Here is a 13,559-nt window from a genome sequence, read left to right on the forward strand (position 1 = left end):
GGACAGTGAGGAGCAGGGATTTGGAATTACAAGGAATTGACCTGATCAGGGCCGGGTTTTATTCTGGGGATTCCCTCCTTTTCCCCAGGTCTGGAGGCTGGCTAGGAAAGGGCTGCACATCTGCCAGGGCTGTGCTCAGGTGAGAGCCTGGCTTGGATGGAGGGGCTGTTCCTCTGGAGAGAGCTCTCCAAGAGCATTCCCACCCCTCTGTGTCCTCCTGAGCTGCCAGTGCCATTTTCAGGAGCGAGGATCACTCAGGATCCAGCACATCCTGGCCTTGGCAGGATCCTGAAGGTTCATTCATAACAATTCCAGCAAAGTGCTCAGCACTTCCAGAATGCCAAGGGAGAGGAGAGCCTAGGTGGGATTCCTGGGAAGGAAGGGGATGATCCTCTGGAGCTGAACTCCCTTCAGCCCGGCCACAGGCACATCTGGGAGCCCTGCTGAGCAAACAGGCACGAGGGGCAGTCCTCCCAGTCAAAATAAATCCCGTGGAATTCTTTCCATTGTATCCCACTGAATGCAGAAGCTTGGATGATGAAGCCACGAATTCCAGAGCTGGGGCACCTGGAACGACGCCTGCGAGGAAGGGGAAAAAATATTGTAAAACATAATGATCAAACAGTGGGGGAGAGCGAGGACCGTGAAAACATCAAAAGGGGTGGCAATTGTTTTGGATGAGAATGTTTTTAAGAGTCCCTGTTTGTGTTGGACAGGAGAGTTCGCTTTGAACAATGGGTGAACTTTGCAAGGCAGGCAAAATCCGCTCTCCTCACCAAGAGGAGCTGCTTCTTGTGTAAAAAATATATATACAGATATTTATAAAAATGGGGGAAAACGGGAAAACAAGTGTCTTATTGTTTTGCTGTCTTCCCCTGGTCTTTCTCTCCCACTGTTGGAGGGCTGGATGAGATTTGCCCTTCGGTGGTTGTGGGGATGAATTCCCTGTGCTCCAGACTCTCCAGGTTCAAGCACACACACTGCAGGGTCCAGACCTTTCTTCCTGTGCCACCAGGGAGGATTACACTCCTGGTGTTACCTGGGTTGCCTGGCACACCTGAGTAACCCTGATCCTGCACTGATTCTGGGTTTCTGAGTTTATGCTTATTTTTAATATTGTGAATGCAACCAGGACACTTCAGATTTGCATTTGAGATTTGGCCCTGTGGGTCAGGAACAGGGACAGTGCTGGAGAGGCAGCTCTTCCACAGAATTGGGATGGTTTGGTTGGGACCTCAAAGCTCCACCCCATGTCGTAATTAGGGACACCTGCCACTAGCCCAGGATGCCCAGGGCCCAGCCAGACAGCCAATCTTTGGTGACAGCAGTTGCCAGAACAGGCTCTGAGGACCAGGGACATTGATCTCAGCAGCAAAACCTCTGCCTCTCTAATTTTAGCTCTGCTGGAGGTGTGCCTGAGGGGCTGGAGGGTGACCAGAGCTCTCAGAGCAGGAGGGACCAGGAGGTTTCTGGCCCAGCAGGAGGTTTCAGACAGCAGAGCCACCCATGGCATCTTCTGCTTTTCCCTTCTCCTCTGGAGATGCTGCAGGAGCTGGAACTATTTCTCCAGGTGCTGATAAATGTGGCATCCAGCAAAGGATGCACTCTCCAGAGCAGCCCAGGCAGAATTCTGTTCCTTTTTGTGCAGATACCGCAGAAAAGCAGCACCACCCTGGGCTGCAGCCCCTGAACTGCTCCTGACTGTGACTCCTTTGGTGGAAAACATCCTCACCTTCAGCCCTGCAAGGACCTGCTGACCTCCCACCAGCACTGGGGCAGCCTGGTGGCCCTGCAGGACAAGGGCTGCTCAAGAGGACCTTCCCCAGTGGCCCCTGGACAATGGCGAGCTGTTCCTGGAGTGCCCCATCCATTCCAGGATGCATTGGCCTCACAAGTTAAATATTTAGTCTTTCCTGAATCCAAATACTTCCCCAGCTCCTGGTTTTGTTGTTTTCACCCACTGGGCTTTGTTTCTCTGGACTGGAGCGAAGGGGTTTGGAGATAGGGACTCTATTCTTGGCAGAAAGGGGAGGATTATGAACATTCCTTATCTCGGGAGTGGATTTTATTGTGTGCCACTGCTCAGGATAACCTTAAAATAAAAGCCCTGCTCTGCCAGTCTGGGCAGTGTTTTGGCTGCCAGCCACCTGCAGGGCCCTGGGAGCAGAGACACAACCCCAGGTCACTGGGGCCACTTCCACTCCCGCCCCAAATCTCTGCCATTCGCTCTCAAAGGGACACACAAAAGGACGGAGCATCCGGCACATCCCTGGTGGGATTTGGAGCTTGGTTTCCAGCAAACCAGGGGTTAAAATCCTATTGGCTGCTCCTCCAGCTGTGGGGAACGGGACATGAATTCAGGGGCTTCAGAGGGAAAAGCAGTAGGTGTTCCATGCAGAGTGTTCCCTAACCCCTGTGTCCCCAGAATTCCCAATCCCTGTGTTCCCAGAGTGTTCCCAATCCCTGCATCCACAGAATTCCCAATCCCTGTGTTCTCAGAGTGTTCCCTAACCCCTGTGTCCCCAGAATTCCCAATACCTGTGTTCCCAGAGTGTTCCCAATCCCTGCATTCCCAGAATTCCCAATCCTGCATTCCCAGTGTTCCAAATCCCTGTGTTCCCAGTCTCTGCATCCCCAGAGCTTCCAATACCTGCATTCCCAGAGTGTTCCCTAACCCCTGTGTCCCCAGAGCTTCCAATCCCTGCATCCACAGAATTCCCAATCCCTGTGTTCCCATAGTGTTCCCTAACCCCTGTGTCCCCAAAATTCCCAATCCCTGTGTTCCCAGTGTTCCCAATCCCTGCATTCCCAGAATTCCCAATCCCTACATTCCCAGTGTTCCCAACCCCTGTGTTCCCAGTGTTCCCAGTCCCTGTGTCCCCAGAATTCCCACTCCCTGCATTCCCAGAGTGTTCCCTAACCCCTGTGTCCCCAGAATTCCCACTCCCTGCATTCCCAGTGTTCCCTATCCCCTGTGTCACCCTTCTGACACGTGTCACCTCTCCCCTCACAGGACATGAGGCTTTCTGGCCTCTCCCTGAGCCCCAGGCTGGTGGATCAGCCCAAGGACAGGGTTTTTTCCAGGCCCCCTGTGCATGTGGCCAGCTCACTCCCAGCTCCTCATTCCCCAGCACTCCCAACACTTCTCTGTTCATGTCCCAGCCCCTTCTGATTCCAGGGTTTGGAATGACCCCAACCCCGCTGCTGATCTTTGCTGCTGAGGGGTAAAACGCCCCGTGCTGCAAGGAGCAAAAACCTCCTCCAGATCTCAATGCCAGCCCAAAGGAAAACTCATTTATTTTCAGAAAAGCCGGTCAGGATAAACAACAACCTGTCAGGATGTTTTTTGCAGCATTTCTCGCTGGAGAAGTTACGGTCTAAGAGTTGAATGTTTGAGATTTTCACAGATTTTAATTGGCTGATTTATGTATACAGGGTTTTTTTATCTCTGAATAGGCTGAGTCGAGCAATAGGTGCACGAATCCTTCCCTAGATCACCACGAATTTAGGGCTGTAAAACATCCAGGGAGCTGAGAATTTGCATTCCAGGTACAAAGCACCCAAGGCAGGGAGGGAAAGGAGCAGCCTGTGTGCTCTGAGTGGGGCTGAAGTGGCCTTGAGTGAGGATTTTTTTTGTTGGTACAAAACATTTTTTTTGTTGTTTTGGTTGGGCCCAAACAGCCCTTCCCTTAGCTCCTTCCAACTGACCCAACCTCTGGAGAAGCAGCAAAATTCTTCAAGGCTCGTTCTCAGAGCCTCTGAGCTGGGCAGGTCACCCCAGAAGAGCCTGTGCATGCCCCAGCTCATGAACCATCTCAGCGTGGCCAAGAGCAGGGTCTGGAGCCTGAAAACACCTCCTGTGTGTCAGCAGAGCCCCTGATCCCAGCTCAGAGCAGCTCCAGGCTGAACTCCAGGTAGACAACGACACCTGAAGGCGGCAGGCTGGGTGCTGGCAGCCTTGCCAAGCCTCCCCTGAGTCATCCCCGGCTGTTTATGAGGCTCTCCCACTCCTCTCCTCCTGCCAGCAGCTGACAGGCACGTCTGGTTAAACTTCACAGGAGTGTGGTTAATAATTAGCAGAGCTCAGGAAGACCTTGCTCGCAGCTCTGCTGCGTGAGGAGGTGTTAATAGGAGCACATGAGCAATGAGAAATGTTTTGGCGCCGGCAGCAGCTGGAGGATGATTCCCCCCTCACTCCCAGCAGCATCTCCAGGGCTCCAGGCCGATGTCAGCAGCGCCTGGAGGCTCCTCTTGCTCTCTGCTTTTCCATCTGCCTTCTGTTCCTGGAACTGAGGGGCGCTGAGGACAGCAGAACAGGCTGTGGTGCGGAGGGGACGGTCCCCTCGGGCACAGCCTGCTGTGGATGTCTGCTCTTGTGGGAGCTCTCCCAACAGGGACATCCCCTCCCTGTGTGTGTGACACTGTCAGAGCTCTCTGAGCTCTGCCCACCTGGGCTTTGCTCCCCGTTTTGTCACCGGAGCATTCCCATCCACGGGCCAGGGGAGCTCCGGCCGTCCCGTGTCCCCCTGCTGTCCCCTGCTGTCCCCAGCTCACCAGGGTGTCCCCAGGAGCTCCGTGGCCCCGGGGTGCAGCTCTCTGCTGTTATCCACTCCATCACTCCATTCCCTTGTTTATTTTCCATGGGAGCTGACAATGGTTAAATAAGACATTTTTAGGCCTCAGGCATTAGCTTGGGCCTGTGTGAAACCAAGTCACACAACTTTCTCAGACTGGCCTGAGAAGTGTGGCCTGGGAAATCATGAGGAGGAATCCAAGCAGTCCTTGGAGAGGGAAAACAATCTCTTCAGGTGTTGTTTGTCTCCTTGTTGTTTTCTTGCAGGAAACAGTGGAGGGCTGTTGTTCCCGGCTGCCCAATGATGGTGATGTGCTGGTTTCATGACCAGTGAGAGTTTTACCTCTCTATAAAAAAAGATCAGGAAGAATAAAACCCGCTCTTCGTGCAACCCAGCTAGAGAGCCTCTGTCATGCTCTGCCCTTTCTAATACAGCACAACAATTTTCATCTTAACTTCATCTTTCTCCATTTCACCCAGAACCTTCCTCATTTCCAGCCCGTTCCAGCCCGGCTCCTTGTGTTTATGTGCATTTGCTGCCAACCCTCAGCCTCCTTCTCACTTCCCTTTGCTTTGCTTTTATGGCCTTTTATGATGTTTGTGTTACATCAAGGCTCTTTCCCTTTTTATCCCCTTCCCGCCCCTGGATAATTACTCCTCCATCCGTGGTTTTTATTGCCTGCCTTTATCATGAGTGTTTCTGAGGGTGACAGGAGTGTCTGGAGCCACAGGCTCTGTCTGGCAGCTCCTGCACTGTGCTTTGCTGGTGGATTCTGCCCATTTCCCCATGGATTCTCCCTTCCGTGTCCTCCCTGCCCTGGCCTCCGCAGGAAGCCGGTGGCACCTTCAGGAGCATTTTGCTCTGTCACATCATGGACTGGGAGAGGTGACAAGGTGTCCTGAATCACCCATTCACACCATCCCTGTGGTTCCTGCAGCCGCAGTTTTGGGGGAAAAGGAAGGAGCCAGACCTTGGCATCAGCAGAGGGGATGGAGTTTGCCCCCAGTGTCCCAACCCCTTCCAGAGCCCCCTTCCCCACATCAGCAGCGAGGAGATACCATCATCACCCTCCGTTAATGGATGCTCCTCACCTCGTGCTGCTACCCAGGAGAATCCAGCCCCAGGACTGTGTTCAGCTGGCTCAGGCACTGGGTTTGGCCCTGCAGGAAAGGCCAAGAAATGGGCTTGTCCACCTGGAGATGAGCTGGATGCTGTCTTTCACAGGATGTTTTCACTGAAGCCCAACTTTCCAGGCAGCAGATGTATCGCTAACCTGGAGATAACCTGGATAGATGATCCCAGAAAGGCAGGAATGACTCATGCACAGCACATTTGGAGAGGATCAGATGCTTGGTTTAAAATCCAGGCACCAGCACAAGGTCCAGGAGCGGCAGGCCTCCTACCAGGCTCTAAAAACTGAAAAAATTCCCTGAGAAAATGGGAATGTCAATTGTTCAGTTCATTTTGTAATCCATGGGGAATCAGGGGATAATCTCATGGGGAATCTCATTCCAGGGGCCGGTCCAGGAGCTCTCCAGTGCAGCCTCGAGGTGTCTTCTCCTCCTACTGGCAGAACCACAATGTCTGATTTTAGCAGGAACAGCTCCAGCATTTGCTCACTGACCTCCAGTGCCATTCCCAGTTCCTCCAGTGCCATTCCCAGTTCCTCCAGTGCCATTCCCAGTTCCTCCAGTGCCGTTCCCAGTTCCTCCAGTGCCGTTCCCTGTTCCTCCAGTGCCATTCCCAGTTCCTCCAGTGCCATTCCCTGTTCCTCCAGTGCCATTCCCTGTTCCTCCTGTTGGGGGGATCTCTTTGTGTGAAAATCCAGAGCCAAACAGCCAATTCCCGTGGGCATCATCACATTTGCTCTTCCAGGGATGCCTCATCAGAGGATCTCAGAACATTTCCAACCATTCCTTAATAAACCAAGGACCTGCCTTGGCAAACAGGCAGAGTTATCCCTTATCAGTGGAGTCAAGTACACAGACATCAGATGGTTTGACACAGGTCATAAAAATCTTTGTCCTTGCACGACCCTGTGCTCTGCAGGTGATAACACAGGTTTTTGGAGTTCAGGTGCAGTGAGTGACACCCAAAAAAACCCCAAACCCTCTGGTGTTTGGTTGGTCTTCCAGCATTTCTGGAAGCTCTTCTGCCACCTCATGCTTTGGGGAGAGCACGGTGAGGTGGTACCTGTGTCCACCAGAGCTGTGAAACCACCTGGGAGCTTTTCCTCATCCCCAGCAGCAGGAGGGGGAGTGTCCCACGCAGCTGATTCCGATGGGGAGGGAGGGATGAGTCTGTTCTCTGAGCTGGCAGCGCTCTGAAGAAGCACAGACTGAGCTGCACTCAGAGTCTGCCTCTTCCTTCCTCCGCTCCAATGGCTGCTCTGAGCACACCACCAAGTGATGGACATAAATACCAGGGGATAATTAACATTTCCTTTGTCTTCCAAGTTTGGGAGCTGTAGACGAGCCTTTCAAGTTGCTCTGCCTTTCCTGTTCTGGTCATCAATGCTCCGCTGAGCTTGGCATTGTTCCCCTCAATAACTCATCTCAAATATTCTTGGTGCTGCTTAAGATTGATGATGTTTTCTCCTTTCCTTTCTCTTTATGTTGTCACTTAACTGCTCGGACTCACAAAGCTGTTAATCTTTCACACACATGCTTACGTTAAGCTGCTTAAGAGCACTGCAAACACTTTATCCTCATAAAGATTGAACTGCCCTGATATGAAACTTGTAGCCCCAGAATAGAACAAAATTTACGTACACAAATACAAGCTGAAGGTCAGGGACAGACAGAGAGGCTGTAAATATTCCTGGGCCCAGATTCCAGAGGATTTGGAGAGAGGGGATGGGTTGATTTGCTCCCAGCTGGTTCTGTGCCCTGAGTCAGCAGGAGCTGAGTGGAGAGGGAAGAAGGTGCAAGGAAAAGGCCCAGAGAGGTCAGCTCTAGACCTGTGGAACGCTCCCATCCCAGCCTGGTGGGACCATGCTTGGGGTTAGAGAGCTCAGGAAAATTCCTGAAGTTTTTTTCTCCCTGGGATGAAAATTAAAAATTAAAATTAATATTAAATAAGAAAATTAAAATTTCAATTAAAATGAAATACAGTCATTCCTGATAAAAGCTCCAAGGTGAAACAGCAGGGGCAGGACCAGTAAAAGCTTTCCAGAGCTTTCTCTCAACCTGCTTGGGTGCAAGTGCCAGCCAGTGAGCCCAGTTTGGTGTTCAGTGGGAGGAGGATGCAAGATTTTCCAGGGTGTAAGGGCAGCTCCAGCCCAGACTTAATCATGGAATATTTGCAGAGTAAACTCTAAATGGTGTCACAGGAAATGTTTGTGGGTGAGATGGGCCCGGCACATTCTCCAGCACAAGGCACATTGATTACTGAAGTGCTTTATTAAAAGGGTTTCACTTAATTAACTTAATTAACTAGACCTGGTGCAGATTTTCTCGTGGTCTTCTAGAATCAGAGTGGTTGGGGTCAGAAGAGACCTTAAAGATTATGTAAATCCAACTCCTCTGCTGTGGGTTCCACTATCCCAGGATGCTCCAAGCCCTGTCCACCCTGGCCTTGGACACTTCCAGGGATGGGCAGCCACAGCTTCTCTGGATAATCTTCTGCATCAGAAATGTTCTTCCTGGAGCACATGTTCTTCATGTTCTGCATCAAAACTGTTCTTCCTGGAGAGGCAGCTGCTTCTAGGCCTATTTCCAATGGCTAAAGTCCAGCCAAGACATTTTTATTCCTTCTGTGTTTTTGGAAGGTGTTTCTGCCTTTGAGGACAGTTTGGAACAGCCCCTGGCTCAATGCCTGCCTGCAGCTCTGTGGGGTTTGCCCTCTGTTCCCTGCACTGCTCCCGACAAGCAGCACAAACCCCAGGCAGCCTTTTGATGGATCAGGATCAGTGATAGGCTGGACTCGCCCTTGGAGCAGGATTTAACCCCTTGCAGTGCCTCAGGATGCCTTAGGGGCTGCAGAAGTTGGTGCAGCTGCAGCACAGACAAGCCCTGTTGGAGTGAAAGGCTCTGGGACCTTTTTTAGTTGTGATTTCTTTCATGGAAGTGATTTCTCTGTGCTGGGCTGCTCTGCTGTGCAGAACCATCACATCTGCTCCTTGTCACCATGCCCCAAAGTGCAGGGTCTCGGGTGCTGAACCCCCTGGGTCACTCTGCTCCTGACTGCACTGGCTCTCCAGTCCTGCTGGCATTGATTTCCCAATTCCAGCAGAGCTGAAGAGGGAAACAAATAAGGTCACACATCCCAGTGAAGGATTTGGGCCCAGGGCACCTTCAGCAGGTCTGGGATGGTGGCATAACCTGACCTGTGCAGGGCTGTGGAGCACAGGATGGGCAAATCCAGTGGATCCCCTGGTGCTTTTCCTTGACCTGCAGCTCCCTGCCAAAACTGGATCCCATTTCTTGGGGAGCCCCGAAGTAAAGAGGAACAAAGCCACAAAATCCATCTTTTCCTACCCAATATTCCCTCCCAGATCTCTCCAGTGGTGATTCCTCTCCTCTTTTCCCTTCCTGCTGGGAAAGGGTTAACCTTTCCCAGGGCTTGTGGTGGGGCTGCAATTTATAATTGTGTTTTCCAGGAGAGCCATAAACTTGTCTGCTATCAGTTCTCTGGCTGAGGCGGCGGCTCATCAAGAGTTGCATCGGGGATGAGGTATAATTCAACCAATTATAACTGGCAGGTTATGCTGCACTTGTAAAGTGCGGATTTTAGAGCCTGCAACTGCTGATAAACAGGGCTGCAGGCAGAGCAGAGCAGAATCTGCTGTGGGGAAAGGCAAATTGCATCGTTTAACCCTTTCCTCCCGGGGGGTTGAGGTGTCGCTGCCAGGGACGCTCTGCAGGTGTGGTGGGGAGGGCTGGCACCTGCAGAGGGGCCGCTCCAGGGGTCTGTGGTGGGAAAGCAGAGGGGTTTGGGGCTGGAGTTCTCACAACTACACAGGGAGATGGGCTGGGAAAATCCTCCTGTGAACGAGGAGCCTTCCTGCCCCCTGGGTCTGCAGCACGGGGCTCATCCAGCCCGTGGGTGTGCAGCACAGAGGAGCCCTCGGGGAGATGTGTCCTCTCCTCCAAAGCTTTGTCTTTTCATCCCCCATTTAGATCCAAAATTCAGTGAATTCAGCAGAAATCGGCGTTATCCCACTATTGCATATTTTAGCCTGGATTAAAAAGAAATTTATTTTATTCTTTCAGATTACACGGGATTACATCACGGAGATGGGAACAGGCTCCGGAGTGGGAAACAGCAAACTCGACCCAAACTTCCGTCAGTGCTGGGAGGGAGAGCAAAGCTGGGCTGCAAAATAAATCCCTTTCCCTGCTGCTGCAGAGGCTCCAGCTCCCCAAAGCCACTCTTTGGCCATTGAAGCTCCACAAAGCCCAGCCCAATGATGCTCATTGAGCTCTCATTTTCTCCAGGCTGGAGGCGAGGATTTACTCCGTGGATTTTCTTCTCAGCGTTTCTGCCCACAGCCCGTCTCCAGCCTTCCACTTTCTCCATTTGTTGCTCTTGGCTCTCTCAGGGAGCAAAGGAAGGGCCCTGAGCTGTTCCCTGCCAGCAGCAGTGCCCGTCCTGGCTGGAGGGTGCTCCTGCTCCTGGGGCACTCCGGGGGAAGGCAGAAGCTCTGATAGAAGCAGCAGGGATGCCTCTGATACCCCAGGGAGGTATTGCCTTAATTTCTGAGACTCCCAGTGATGGAAACTCCACATTTTACTCAGTGCAAATCCATCCTGCCAGAAGCGCTTTCCAGGAATGTCCCCTGTGCAGCCTGAGTTCCTTTCCTGCTGTGCCTGTCCTTCCTGGCCAAAAAACCACTGCCAGGAGCCCTCCCAGAGCAAGGTGAGGGCCAGCATCGATCCTTGCTCATGTCCATTCTCTCCCAGGCACCCCAGCAGGAGCTCTGGGGCTCTCCTCACCTCCCCTCGCGGGCCCTGCTCAGCGAGGAGAATAAATCAGCATCACCTCCATTCCACCGTGAGAGGGGGAATCAATGGGTTTCTCATTGCTTTCAGGGTGTAAAAGTCTCTGGGGCACCAGATGTAAAAGTATTCAGTTCTTTTCCCCAGGATCGGGATTGACGAGCAGAGATGGTTTTTGCACTCGGATTTAGGATGTTTATTTTCCCTTATCTTTATTACATTTTTACAGACAGTAACTACCTCCCCACACTAACCCAGCAAGCTACAAGCAGCGACCCAGGCCACACGGCCTTTTTAGCAGAAACTATCCAATTATCCAATGCCAACTCATTTATTCTTACTTTTAACACAATAACCACTTGTGTTCCACACTGTGGACTATTCTGTCCAATCCCCAAATCCACGAAGAAGAAGGAAGAAGGGCAGAGACAAGCCAATGCCCAAGAGCCTCCCTCTCGTCCCTCATTCACCGCTATATCTCAATACTAAACTCTGCATTTTTCACCCAGAACATAATTCTAACTCACACAGTCACATCCCCAGCTTCTCCACTCACTTTCAGGAGCCTTCTCCGTGGTGTTGAGTTAAACCCCGCGTTCTCTCGAGTGTCTGAGCCTGTCGGCACAGATAAAGGGACATTTTCTGTGCCTGGGGCTCAGCACCAGGGGACACAGCTGCAGGAGCCACCAGAGTCCCCCTGATTGCATCCCTGCCCTCCTCGGCACACGGCTCGGGAGCCGGCACCGCTAGAGGGAAGCACGAAGCCGCTGTCGCTGCGGGCTCCGGAGGATGGAGAGGGATGCAGGGGACAAAAGGAGGGGGACGGGCACAGCCGAGCCCCGTCCTGCTCACACCTCCCGCGGCTCCCGCTGAGCCGGAGCTCAGTGAAATGAAGAGCACAAATCGCTGTTCCCAGAAGGTTCCCAGAGGGTTCCCAGAAGGTTCTCAGAAGGTTCCCAGAAGGTTCCCAGAGGGTTCCCAGAAGGTTCTCAGAAGGTTCCCAGAAGGTTCCCAGAGGGTTCCCAGAGGGTTCCCAGAAGGTTCTCAGAAGGTTCTCGGAAGGTTCCCAGAGGGTTCCCAGAAGGTTCCCAGAAGGTTTCCAGAAGGTTCTCAGAAGGTTCCCAGAAGGTTCCCAGAGGGTTCCCAGAAGGTTCTCGGAAGGTTCCCAGAAGGTTCCCAGAGGGTTCCGAGAAGGTTCCCAGAGGGTTCCCAGAAGGTTTCCAGAAGGTTCTCGGAAGGTTCCCAGAAGGTTCCCAGAAGGTTTCCAGAAGGTTCCCAGAAGGTTCTCAGAAGGTTCCCAGAAGGTTCCCAGAGGGTTCCCAGAGGGTTCCCAGAAGGTTCCCAGAGGGTTCCCAGAGGGTTCCCAGAAGGTTCTCAGAAGGTTCCCAGAAGGTTCCCAGAAGGTTCCCAGAGGGTTCCCAGAAGGTTTCCAGAAGGTTCCCAGAAGGTTTCCAGAAGGTTCCCAGAAGGTTTCCAGAAGGTTCTCAGAAGGTTCCCAGAAGGTTCCCAGAAGGTTCCCAGAAGGTCAGAGGGTGTCCTGGCCATGCCCTGGACTGCCCGGGAGCGAGGCCGGGTCTCTGCTTGGGCAGGAATCAAACACGTGCGGAAAGCCGAGGAACCTCCTGCGGCAATTCCCGGCTCTCGGGATGAAAGGAGGGCGAGCTGTGAGCTTGGCTGAGCCTCAAAGGGGCACTTTGGTGTCCGAGGATGGAGATGAGCCGAAAATCAATCCCCCTGTCCCATCCCCGACCTTTGCCCAAGCTGGAGCCAAGGTCCCGGCAAGGTCAGCTCCGTGGGGACACAGAGAGCTCGAGGGACAGCTGCTGCCATACCCTGAGTCCCCAGGCAGGGTTTGGTGCATGTTTGGAAGCACAGAGAATCTTTCCCTCCCTGCCCCCAAGGGATGTGAGGGGTCACCTTTGGGCCAGTGGCCACTCAGGCTCCCCCAAGCTACACCGGACACCCTCCAGGCTGGAGCTGGGCTGGCACATCCCTTTTCCAACTTGGTTTTGTGTTTCCAGGAGGAAAAATGCTCCTCCAAAGCCCCTGAAGGTGCTGTGAGTTAACCTTCAGCAACTCACTGAGCTCTGTTTATTCCTAAAGCACCCAGAGCCCCCCTCTCCCATCCCTCAGGCTCATGACAAGAGGAAAGATTTGATGAGTGAGGATCCCAAAACACCCCCAAAATAACCCCTAATCCTGGGTGATGTCTAGGATGGACTCACCTCACACAGACACACCTGGCTTAGGCAGGGAGAAATGTCTTGGATAGGCTGGGGGGGCTCCAGACACCTCTGTGATGGGAGCAAGGCTCCCCCAAACCCCCCAAGGCCATTTTAACATCCAGACCAGTGATTAAAAAATGGAGGCTGTAGGAAAACACAGAGGGATTAAGGTGGATTGAGTCCTCCCACCTGGAGCAGAAAGGCTGGCGATGAGGAGCTCCTTTTGGTCAGTCCCTGGGTGTTTGTGGGTTTGCACCTCTCCTTCAAAAGAGCGGAAACTGTGAGATTTGGGATCTGTTTCCTCTTTTCTCGCTGGTTTGTTCTCGGAGGAGGAACCTTAAGCATCTTCCCCACAGCAGGAGACACCCAGGGCAGGTTTCCCATCTGGACACCCTCTGGGGGAGTGTTTTGCTCTGTGTGGGACAGAGGTGGGTGTGAGGAGTGTGAGAGCCCCCCCAGGAGTGAGGCAGCAGGGGGGTGGGCTTTGGGACACCCCTCAGCTGTGCCAGCAGGGACACTGGGGACAGGACAAGGCAGCTGTCCCGGCTCAGGGGACAGGACTCTGGGGCAGGCAGGGATGTCCAGCTCCACTGGGCCCTGTCTGGGCACAAGGACATCCTGGGGACACTCTTGGCTCCAGGAGGGCTCCTATTCTTGGGATGACACAGCCTGGGAACCTGCTGTGTGACAGACCCTCGTCATCAAACACCCCAAAATAAGATTTCACAAACAAATTACTGAAATGGGCTGAGTGTCCACAGTCCCAGCCTGACCCAGCCTCAAACCCTCAATATAAAGGCAGGAACGTGGTGGTTTGGACT

The 13,559-nt window shown here is 52.9% G+C and overlaps 1 long non-coding RNA gene across 1 annotated transcript; it reads left to right on the forward strand.

The window, feature by feature from the left end:
- The first annotated feature begins 6,928 nt into the window (after positions 1–6,928).
- On the forward strand, positions 6,929–13,007 carry LOC147649250 (uncharacterized). Its single transcript, XR_015279371.1, has 2 exons — positions 6,929–9,248; positions 9,788–13,007. It is a non-coding gene; the product is annotated as an uncharacterized LOC147649250 (long non-coding RNA).
- The last annotated feature ends 552 nt before the right edge of the window (positions 13,008–13,559 follow it).

This window comes from Cyanistes caeruleus, chromosome 26 (assembly GCF_971803275.1).
Source record: "Cyanistes caeruleus chromosome 26, bCyaCae1.hap1.1, whole genome shotgun sequence".
Classification (NCBI taxonomy): domain Eukaryota; kingdom Metazoa; phylum Chordata; class Aves; order Passeriformes; family Paridae; genus Cyanistes; species Cyanistes caeruleus.